Below are 8,922 nucleotides of genomic sequence, written 5' to 3'. Positions count from 1 at the left end.
CATTGTCCTAAAACACATGCAACTGGGAGATTCACCTGCCAAGATTCACTTATAAATAGATCCCTATATATCCTAAAACATTCAATACACTAAGTTGCAATAAACTAATATATCCTAAAAATTCAACATCCCTACCCAGGCTTTATGAAAACAATTTTTACATTCAGCCATGTATATAGGAGGTGTACACCTATGCAGACACCGAGTATGGGAGTTTGCTAACAGAACCGGCCATTGCAGGACCACGGATGATGAAACTCTTGTAACACTTGGTGGCTCCGCTCTTCTCACTGGATCCTTTCATGGGTTTCACTTCCCAACAATTATACAAGCATAGATTTTATCTCTTGTGCCTTTACAAATAAGCCATGGTGCTCTGGGAATTCTTTGCATCCATAAGTAAATTAACTATCTATCTGCCTTTAATAAAGCCATTGTAGTTTTGTAGTTAAATTTAATGCCAGATTGCACACCAACACCCACATTTTATCAGAGTTCTAATGACCCCATCATCATTTCTGCTTTTGTGTCACCTTTTAAATACTTACATATATCCCTATCACCGAATCATAAGGCGGGCTTTGGTCAAGAGATCCCAGTGAGGATGAAAACTAAATTCAACTTTCACACAGCAAAGGACATGCTTTTTGTAATACAACCACAGGATAGCAACAAACCACAACCAACATATTGATAGAAGATAAATGACAAGTTTCCATAATTTGTATCACGGATTTGACACAAGTATGGGGACGTGCACGTTTGGCAAAGGTATGACCAGAGTCTAAGGAACTGCCCGGCGTTCACCAGAGCACCCCGCAAGGAGTGATGGATTTCGCCATGGACGGCGCCCGGGTTGCGGCCCTCAGACACACCTGTGCAGAAGGTGTCTGACTGTAGGTGGAACTAGGCGTAGTACCAAATCGATAGCCAATCTCGAAAACCAGAACAGGACTAGGTCAGGTGGCAAAGAAGAGAAGTCAGAACAAGTAAAAAAGGGCAAGGCCACATCCCTAATACAAGCTAAACTTGGAACAAAAACACACAATAGTGGGACTTTTAAGGTCAAATAGAATCCAGTATAAACCAATAAAACCTTTATTCAAGTACAAAATAGCAACAACAACGATAGTAGCAGCTGTATAAAAAAATTTTCACTCGGCATCTCTTCCAATGTGAGAAATGGAACTATACCTCTGATATACTTTAAATAATAATAGAAGGCTTCTTACATGCAATGATGATAGATTTCATATCTGGGTTACTAACTTTTCATTTGTTGAAAACATGGGAATTTGATTTTTATGGAGCTGCTTGTGTCTTTTGCTGCCTTCCATTGCTTGTTTTTACAAGCAATGGAAGGCAGCAAGATATAGATGGAGACACATTGAAATTTTTCGGGGGCTTAGGACTTACAGGGTTTATCTGAACATAAAGGAATGGAATATAGACTGGTAAGAAGGAAGTGTTCTTGAGATATTCAGCTGCAATGTTCTATGGACTGATGGTTGGTTATCCGAGCTTAGCAAGGTAGGAACCAATTACTGTCCTGATGCATTTACTTGGTGCATTACCTATGGTGATTTTGGTGGCTTTTTGGGTGGGAACTTTGAACAGAATAAATGTGTGGAGAAACTGGAAGGGACCACCCACCTTGTGAACCAGTGTAGGTTGGTTCTCGTTATGTGAATTGCTGTGCATTGCATGCATGTGAACCATGATTTAAATAGTCATATGCATGCTAGGTTTTCAACACCCGAGGTTACTTGTTTGTTCTTTGTATAGTTGACCCCTTTTTCGTGATAACCTGTTTTAACAATCAACTGCTACTCCACCAACTAGAGAAGATCAGTTGGTAAAAATAATATATATTATACACCCAACCTCCTATATGTTCATTGCACCCTCTGTGTGTTGCAACTTTAAATAAAAGGTGAAAGGTTGTCAAGGATTGTGGAAGCTCTCACAATATTTCATGGGGAAGAAGAAGGGTTTCCGTTCATTTTGCTTTCTAGCTGCAGAAACTTTCATCGGCAAAAGGAAATTCAGCTTTGTGTTTGTGCCATCAGCTTCATAGGGTAAGAAACCAAACCCAACTCATTTCTCATAATAAAATCTTGCAAAAATATTTAGCCAGATGAATATGCGGAAATTATAAACTCTGCTAAAAGCAGGATTCCTCCAAATAGAAACAGCCAATGTCATCATTCATTCAAAAACGTCTTTTAGCTGATGATTCCGGTCACACATTGTAATTCCAGGTATTAATGTCAGACTGGATGGAGGTCAGCACATGGAGTTTGTGTTGGCTCGGCTTTGTAGTGAGGAATTATGGAAACTTCTATGGCTGACCTGTGCTGGCTGGGTTCTTAAGTACCTTAAAGTGGGAAGCTCACCTGGCCCGGATGGTTTTTCCAATTTGTATTACAAGACATTCAGCCCTATCCTGGCGCCACATTTGGTTGCTTCATCAATTATTTGCGAGAGGGGCATTTGCTTTTGGGCCACTCTAATCAGGCTTTTATTAGTGTAATACCGAAGCCAGGTAAGGACCCGTCTGAAGTGGCAAATTACAGACCCATCTCCTTGATTAATTGCAATCTTAAATCTTCATGACGAAGATCATGTCAATTCGACTGGGCTCCTTTTTGGGTGCATATGTTCATCCGGACCAGGTGGGCTTTTTGTTACATCGTCAGGCCCCAGATCAAACTCGAAGGGCAATAGATCTTATCTCAGTGGTTAACTCCAATTGGGATGGTGGGGTGTCACGGCAGGCTATGTTGCTATCGCTTGATCTTCAAAAGGCATTTGATAGTGTCTCATGGAAATACCTTTTTCGAGTTCTTCTCAAGATGGGCTTTGGAGTTTACTTTACCAATCTACTGCGGGCGTTGTATGACTCCCCAGAAGCGAAAATATCATTGGGTTTTTTTTTTTTTCTGCAGCTATTCCAGTTAAACGGGGAACCAGACAGGGATGCCCGCTTTCGCCACTTTTGTTTGCATTGGCAATAGAGCCCTTAGCGATTGCGATGCGCATGGACCCTAATATTAAAGGGATTTGTTGCAATCAGGTAAAACATAAATGTGCCCTCTTTGCTGACGATATTCTGATGTTTGTTACCTCCCCAACCACTACCTTGCCCAACTTAATGCAATTTTTGGATGAGTTTTCCTTAATTTCGGGGCTCAAGGTAAACAAATCCAAATCTCAGGCTTTAAATATAAATATCCCTACTGAGATAGTGAAAGGGATTAAGGAGACTGGGGGGGGGGATTATATTCAATATCTAGGCATCAAGCTGACTCCTACCTATAACGGTCTTAATAAGGCTAATTATACATTTTTATTTAAACAACTTTATGCTGACATACAAAGGTGGTCCCTCTCACCACCATCGTGGTTGGGACGGATAGCGGCCATCAAGATGAACCTGCTTCCTAGACTGCTTTACTTATTTCGTACTCTTCCGATCCAGGTCCCTGTTAGGGAGCTTAATCTCCTCCAATCTAAAATAATGAAGTTTATCTGGGCAGGAAAGAAGGCCAGAATTCGTAGAGATACGCTTTTTGCCCCTAAGCAGGTGGGGGGCCTGGGAGTTCCTCACTTGAAACATTACTATGTGGCGTCACAAATTACACAATTCTCGATGAGCATTATACTTGGTACTCATCTTCAATGGGTCGATATAGAGAATCAGGATGGGTTCCTGGGATCCATTGAATCCCTTATGTGGCGCAAGAAAGTGGCAAGAGGTCTAGTGAAATGCCCGGCCTTGTCTCACTCTATTCAGCTGTGGGACAAATACAGTAATCACCCGAAACTTTCTTCTCCTCATAAACCCTTAACCCCACTCTGGCATAATCCGGATTTTCTGCCGGGCTTACGCCCAGCTGACTTTAATTGGTGGCTTTCTAAGGGTATTAGAAGAGTGAAAGATCTCCTGGATATTCGTGCAGTATTGACATGGCACCATCTGACTAGTAACTTTGAAATCCCCTTTCAGGAACACTTTCGCTACAGACAATTGGTGTCATTTATCAATCTGATCATTAAAGAGGCACCGAGACCTATGTGCTCCTCTGTATTTGAAAGTTTGTGTGTCTCTATTGAGGCCACTAAAGGGCAAATCTCGGTGATTTACTCTGCTTTAGTTACCCCTAGCAGTAAACAACAATATATGCGAGAATGGGAATTAGATTTGGGTACCACGTGGGATTTGGAAGAATGGGGGGACATGATTTATTCTCTCTTTAAAGTCTCTTTGAATTTAGCGGTGGTAGAATCCAATTACAAGGTAGCACTTAGATGCTATCTTACCCCAGTTAGGGGTCCACCTCACCCTTGTGTTTTCGCGGCTGTGACTCTCAGGGCTCTATGTTGCATATTTGGTGGTGGAAGCAGTTATTTAGTACTATTTAGTAAATTTGAGGTGTCACTTTCCAGACACACAATGAAATTGATCAAATTGATTCTTCTGGCGGCCAGAATATCGCTGGCCAAGGCTTGGAGATCACCCTTAATATCTAAAGACCCCATTGGCATAACAAGGATCTGTTATATGTTTATTCAATGTGAAATAATGGTATAACACGGCTAGCCTCTTTGTTTTTTGAATAATGTCTCAAGATGTTTGTTGTGGGAAATATCCACTAATATATGTAATGCTGTCCATATTTTTAATGTATGGGCGAGATTGATAACTTAGTTTGGACTTTTCTGTAAAGCAAAGGGTTTAATTGTGGGTGAATATACAATATGTTCTTGCTCTTGTTCTTGTTATCCTTATGTTCTCATTGTTGTTACCTTTTTGTTCTTTCATTTGTTTCTCTTGTCTTTTTTTTCTATACATGGGAAATTTTTGCACTGCAAAACTTAAAATTTAATAAAAATATTGAAATACAAAATATGATGTAATTATAGTTACAATAAACGAAAATTATAAGTATATTATACAATAGGTATAAAAAGAGATTACTTGGTAAGATTGCTGATACTTTTGGCCAGATAGAGTGGATGCCGGATATCAACTCGTATTCAGGAATAAATTGAGGATAAAATCAAACCCAAATAGCGGTTTGGACTTGATAATCAAAGAGAATGTAAGATATACAGGGTGCAGGTCAATGGTTAAAATAAAATGAGGGCTGAATAAAAGTGGTTTGTATTCTTTATAGTGAAAAATTACTTCCACTGAAGGTGATATGGAGAAGCAGTTGTGATGCTGGATTGGTGTTACTGACCAGGTAAGTAAATATAATTATTAGGAGGACCTAACTTAAGTATAGTTGAATAGAGATTGTTAAAGGATAGTAACAGAATTAGGGTTAAGGGTATTTGGGTATTTGTTTGTGTTGAATACTCGAGGAATCTTGTTCACTTAACCAGGATAATTCAGTTGTAGTCCGATCTATAATAGATGTAAAATATACGTATAAGGAAATATATATGAGCGATGTCATTCAGTATATTTTCAAATAGGTAAAATGTATTAAATGTATAACTAGAATATGAAGGTGAATGGTAATGGCATATAAAAAGGTTATTAAATGATAATAATTGGTTTGTATTATATACTCACAGAAGTAAAGGGGGAATCCTGTTGACCACACAAAGATGGTTCTGTTGTAGTACAATCAAAAATAAATGTGATTTGGAATAAAATAGAGTGTGAGAGAATATATGAGAGTAATCTCTTTATATAAGTATTGTATAATATAACTATAATTTTAGTTTATTGTAACTATAATTACATCATATTTCACCATTATTGCTATAATAACTTTTAATGTCTCACAATACCTTGAGGAAGCCCCATAGGGCAAAAACGCGTCGGGTAATTGAGATACCTCTAAGAACAATATCAATGTTAGATTGTGAATACGATATTTCATTGACCTTGCTTCAATCATCTTCTATATTGTTTGCTATGTATCACTACAAGCATAGGAGGTCTATGTTAGTAATGGGGTCACTATCAAAATTAAAAATAAACTCACAAAACCTTTTTTTATAATCACGCCTACGAAAAGCCTGTCTTCACCCATATTCCCTTCCCTTTACTCTTTGAAATTGTCCAGAAGGCGTTAGGTAGAACAAACTACCGGCTAGGCCGTATCTGGTCGTAGTTTGCTGACCCCTGAATTAAACAGACAACTAAGATAACTGCTCATTTTATAAGCCAAATCCCCCCACCCAAAAATAAATAAATAAATACAATTTTTGGAATGTAATTTAGTATCAATCAGTAGAACAGGAAACTAAATAACTTTGACACTATGCCCAACAACCAAGCACAGAGGTGGGAGCTGGTTTTCTCACTGAACTAGTGTAATAACAGCTGTTCTCTATTAGTACACCAATTATCTATTCTGCCACATCTTCCAAACTTTACCCAAAGCAAAGCCGCAAATGAGACATTTAAGGCAGCCAGACATTATTTTGCAAATCACTCACTGGCAAAAACTTTAAATGCTCAAAATATTGTATTATTATTATTATTATTATTATTATTATTAATAATAATAAACAGGATTTATAGAGCGCCAACATATTATGCAGCACTGTACAATATATAGGGGTTGCAAATGACAGACTAATACAGACAGTGATACAAGAGGAGAGGACCCTGCCCTGAAGAACTTACAATCTAGAAGGTGGGGGAATTTACACATAATAGGAGGGGGATATTTAGTGGTGGTTTCAAAAGACAGAAGATGGGTAGGCAAGTTTGAAAAAATGGGTTTTGTAGATTTTATTGTTCATATTAAAAACAATTAAAGAATACATCACATGACAACTTTCGCTCTTCCTCATACACAGCCTTCCCATCTACGTACCCCATACACAACCTGCCCACCTACCTACCCCATACACAGCCTTCCCACCTACCTACCCCATACACAGCCTTCCCACCTACCTACCCTATATTCTCTCCATTGGCTTCCATTTCACCTTGGAATCAAATTCATCTCCTGTGCTCTGCCTTCAAATGCCTCCACAGTTCTTCTTTCTGACCTGGTAAAACAAAGACTCCAAGACTTTTCTAGGGCTGCCCCGACTGCAAGGGTTGATTTCTACCGAAAATGGAATTCAGATTTAGGGAAGTAATCACCCGTTATAATACGTGCTCATCAACATGAAAGATGAAGGTGATGCATTAAAGCAACAGAAAAATATACTGTATAGGTCTAATCCCTAAATCCTCAATTCACAGCACTTTAATTATCTGTATTACACGTCACCGCCCTGGTCACTGGAATCACAATGTGTTGATCTTCATCTCTCAGATTTTAGCCTCATGCTCATCCGTTTTGTTTTTTAAGCTCCCCGCTTTGGTTAATATTGAAGTTGATAATGTCTCTCCTAGGACATGTCTATAGTGCAAAATATATCTATACTGCCCCAGACCACCTCTATGCTCTCTCCCCCTCATATTGCACTCTCAGATCTCCCCACCATGTGCTTACCTGCCCCCCATCTACTCTTCTGCTCCTCCAGACCTTCTTTGTGCACCCAGATTCTACCCCACAATGAGCTCTCCTGCACCCCCATATCACAACCCCCTTGTACACTCTTGCACCCCAGATTCCATCCCCTTGCATTCTTCTGCACCTCCTGATTGCACTCATTGCATTCTTCTGCACTTCCAAATCGCATCCCCCCCATATTACACCTTTATGCACCTTCTTGAATCCCCATATCACACCCTCTTGTTCCCTCAGGTGATATCCTACACTCCTATATCCTAACCCCAGATCCCACCCCTCCATGAGCTTTTACACACCCCCAATGTGCTTTCCTGCTTGCCCAGATGCCACTCCTTATGCGCTTTCCTGCATTACCCCAGATCCCACCCCCTAAAGCGTTCTCCAGCACTGCCCCAGATACCACCTCTTGTGCTGCCCCTGCCCCGATCCCAACCACCATTGTGCTTTACTAAACCCCCATCCACTCTCTTGCACAGCCAGACACTTTCCTGTACCTCAAGATCACATCCCACCCTCCACCTGGTGCTCTCCTGTACCCCAACATCAAAACACCCCCACCAGGTGTCGTTCTGTACCCAAAGATCGAATCCTTGCCCCACAGGTACTGTCCTCTATCCCTAGCCTGCCCCCCCCCTTCTTCTCTCCTGTACCTCTAGATCAACCCCCCCAGGTGCTCTCCTATACCCCTAGATCACAACCCTTCCCCCCAGGTGCTCTCCTGTACCCCTAGATCACAACCCATTCCCCCCAGGTGCTCTCCTGTACCCCTAGATCACACTCCCTCCACCATGTGCTGTTCTCTACCTCTAGATCAAACTCACCCCAACCAGCCTGTAACCCTAGATCGCATCCCTCCACCATGTGCTGTCCTCTACCTCTAGATCAAACTCACCCCAACCAGGAGCTCTCCTCTCCCTCTAGATTGCATGCCCTCCAGGTACTCCCCTGTAGGCCTAAACTGTACCCCCCAGTCCACCCCCCAGGTGCTCACCTGTACCCCTAGATCAGCCTCCCTCCACCATGTGCTGTCCTCTACCTCTAGATCAAACTCACCCCAACCAGGAGCTCTCCTCTACCCCTAGATTGCATGCCCTCCAGGTACTCTCCTGTAGGCCTAAACTGCACCCCCCACTAGGTGTTATCTTATACCCCTAGTCCCCCCCCCCCAGGTGCTCACCTGTACCCCCAGTAAACACCACCCTAGGTGCTCGCCTGTACCCGCAGTAAACACCACCACCCCATGTCCTCTCCTGTACCCTAAGTTTGCACCTCACCATGTGCCCCCCTGCACCCCTAGATTACACCCCTACCAGGAGCTCTTTTGGTGCCTCTAGATCCTACATGTGGCACTCTGCCAATTACACAAACTTTTAGAAGTGAAAATAAACCTTTTCCCTAAAGAATAAGGGGAAAACTAGCAAGAAAAGCA

The sequence above is a fragment of the Pyxicephalus adspersus genome, chromosome 7, assembly GCF_032062135.1.
Source record: "Pyxicephalus adspersus chromosome 7, UCB_Pads_2.0, whole genome shotgun sequence".
NCBI classification, from domain to species: domain Eukaryota; kingdom Metazoa; phylum Chordata; class Amphibia; order Anura; family Pyxicephalidae; genus Pyxicephalus; species Pyxicephalus adspersus.
This window is presented reverse-complemented; position numbering follows the sequence as displayed.